We start from the raw sequence: 2500 nt of genomic DNA on the forward strand, positions 1-2500 counted from the left end.
ACACAAGAACAGCCCAAAAACAGGCCAAAACAGCCCAAAAACGGGCCAAAACTGGCCATTTTTGGCTGCGCGAGCGAGCAGCGAGCGGCGGACAGCGAGCGAAGCGAGAGGCAGCACCGTCCCTGCTATACGAAAGCCCCATCCAGCCCTGTGCCACCCGGGGGGTTCCAGGGTGCTGAGATGGCTGACGTTTTGCTCCGCTCACGACGGTCGCCGCGGCACGCAAGAACAGGCCAAAAACTGGCCAAAACAGCCCAAAAACGGGCCAAAACTGGCCATTTTTTGCTGCGCGAGCGAGCGGAGAGCGGCGAACAGCGAGCGAAGCGCGAGGCAGCACCGTCCCTGCTATACGAAAGCCCCATCCAGCCCTGTGCCACCCGGGGGGTTCCAGGGTGCTGAGATGGCTGACATTTTGCTCCGCTCACGACGGTCACCGCGCCACACAAGAACAGCCCAAAAACAGGCCAAAACAGCCCAAAAACGGGCCAAAACTGGCCATTTTTGGCTGCGCGAGCGAGCGGCGAGCGGCGAACAGCGAGCGAAGCGAGAGGCAGCACCGTCCCTGCTATACGAAAGCCCCATCCAGCCCTGTGCCACCCGGGGGGTTCCAGGGTGCTGAGATGGCTGACGTTTTGCTCCGCTCACGACGGTCACCGCACCACGCAAGAACAGGCCAAAAACTGGCCAAAACAGCCCAAAAACGGGCCAAAACTGGCCATTTTTGGCTGCGCGAGCGAGCGGCGAGCGGCGAACAGCGAGCGAAGCGAGAGGCAGCACCGTCCCTGCTATACGAAAGCCCCATCCAGCCCTGTGCCACCCGGGGGGTTCCAGGGTGCTGAGATGGCTGACGTTTTGCTCCGCTCTCGACGGTCACCGCGCAATGCAAGAACAGGCCAAAAACTGGCCAAAACGGCCCAAAAACGGGCCAAAACTGGCCATTTTTGGCTGCGCGAGCGGCGAGCGGCGGACAGCGAGCGAAGCGAGAGGCAGCACCGTCCCTGCTATACGAAAGCCCCATCCAGCCCTGTGCCACCCGGGGGGTTCCAGGGTGCTGAGATGGCTGACGTTTTGCTCCGCTCTCGACGGTCACCGCGCAATGCAAGAACAGGCCAAAAACTGGCCAAAACGGCCCAAAAACGGGCCAAAACTGGCCATTTTTGGCTGCGCGAGCGAGCGGCGAGCGGCGGACAGCGAGCGAAGCGAGAGGCAGCACCGTCCCTGCTATACGAAAGCCCCATCCAGCCCTGTGCCACCCGGGGGGTTCCAGGGTGCTGAGATGGCTGACGTTTTGCTCCGCTCTCGACGGTCACCGCGCAATGCAAGAACAGGCCAAAAACTGGCCAAAACGGCCCAAAAACGGGCCAAAACTGGCCATTTTTGGCTGCACGAGCGAGCGGCGAGCGGCGGACAGCGAGCGAAGCGAGAGGCAGCACCGTCCCTGCTATACGAAAGCCCCATCCAGCCCTGTGCCACCCGGGGGGTTCCAGGGTGCTGAGATGGCTGACGTTTTGCTCCGCTCTCGACGGTCACCGCGCAATGCAAGAACAGGCCAAAAACTGGCCAAAACGGCCCAAAAACGGGCCAAAACTGGCCATTTTTGGCTGCACGAGCGAGCGGCGAGCGGCGGACAGCGAGCGAAGCGAGAGGCAGCACCGTCCCTGCTATACGAAAGCCCCATCCAGCCCTGTGCCACCCGGGGGGTTCCAGGGTGCTGAGATGGCTGACGTTTTGCTCCGCTCTCGACGGTCACCGCGCAATGCAAGAACAGGCCAAAAACTGGCCAAAACGGCCCAAAAACGGGCCAAAACTGGCCATTTTTGGCTGCACGAGCGAGCGGCGAGCGGCGGACAGCGAGCGAAGCGAGAGGCAGCACCGTCCCTGCTATACGAAAGCCCCATCCAGCCCTGTGCCACCCGGGGGGTTCCAGGGTGCTGAGATGGCTGACGTTTTGCTCCGCTCTCGACGGTCACCGCGCAATGCAAGAACAGGCCAAAAACTGGCCAAAACGGCCCAAAAACGGGCCAAAACTGGCCATTTTTGGCTGCACGAGCGAGCGGCGAGCGGCGGACAGCGAGCGAAGCGAGAGGCAGCACCGTCCCTGCTATACGAAAGCCCCATCCAGCCCTGTGCCACCCGGGGGGTTCCAGGGTGCTGAGATGGCTGACGTTTTGCTCCGCTCTCGACGGTCACCGCGCAATGCAAGAACAGGCCAAAAACTGGCCAAAACGGCCCAAAAACGGGCCAAAACTGGCCATTTTTGGCTGCGCGAGCGAGCGGCGAGCGGCGGACAGCGAGCGAAGCGAGAGGCAGCACCGTCCCTGCTATATACGAAAGCCCCATCCAGCCCTGTGCCACCCGGGGGGTTCCAGGGTGCTGAGATGGCTGACGTTTTGCTCCGCTCACACGACGGTCACCGCACCACGCAAGAACGGACCATAAACAGGCCAAAACAGCCCAAAAACGGGCCAAAACTGGTCATTTTTGGCTGCGCGAGCGAGCG

Source organism: Musa acuminata, unplaced genomic scaffold (assembly GCF_036884655.1).
Source record: "Musa acuminata AAA Group cultivar baxijiao unplaced genomic scaffold, Cavendish_Baxijiao_AAA HiC_scaffold_506, whole genome shotgun sequence".
Taxonomy (NCBI): domain Eukaryota; kingdom Viridiplantae; phylum Streptophyta; class Magnoliopsida; order Zingiberales; family Musaceae; genus Musa; species Musa acuminata.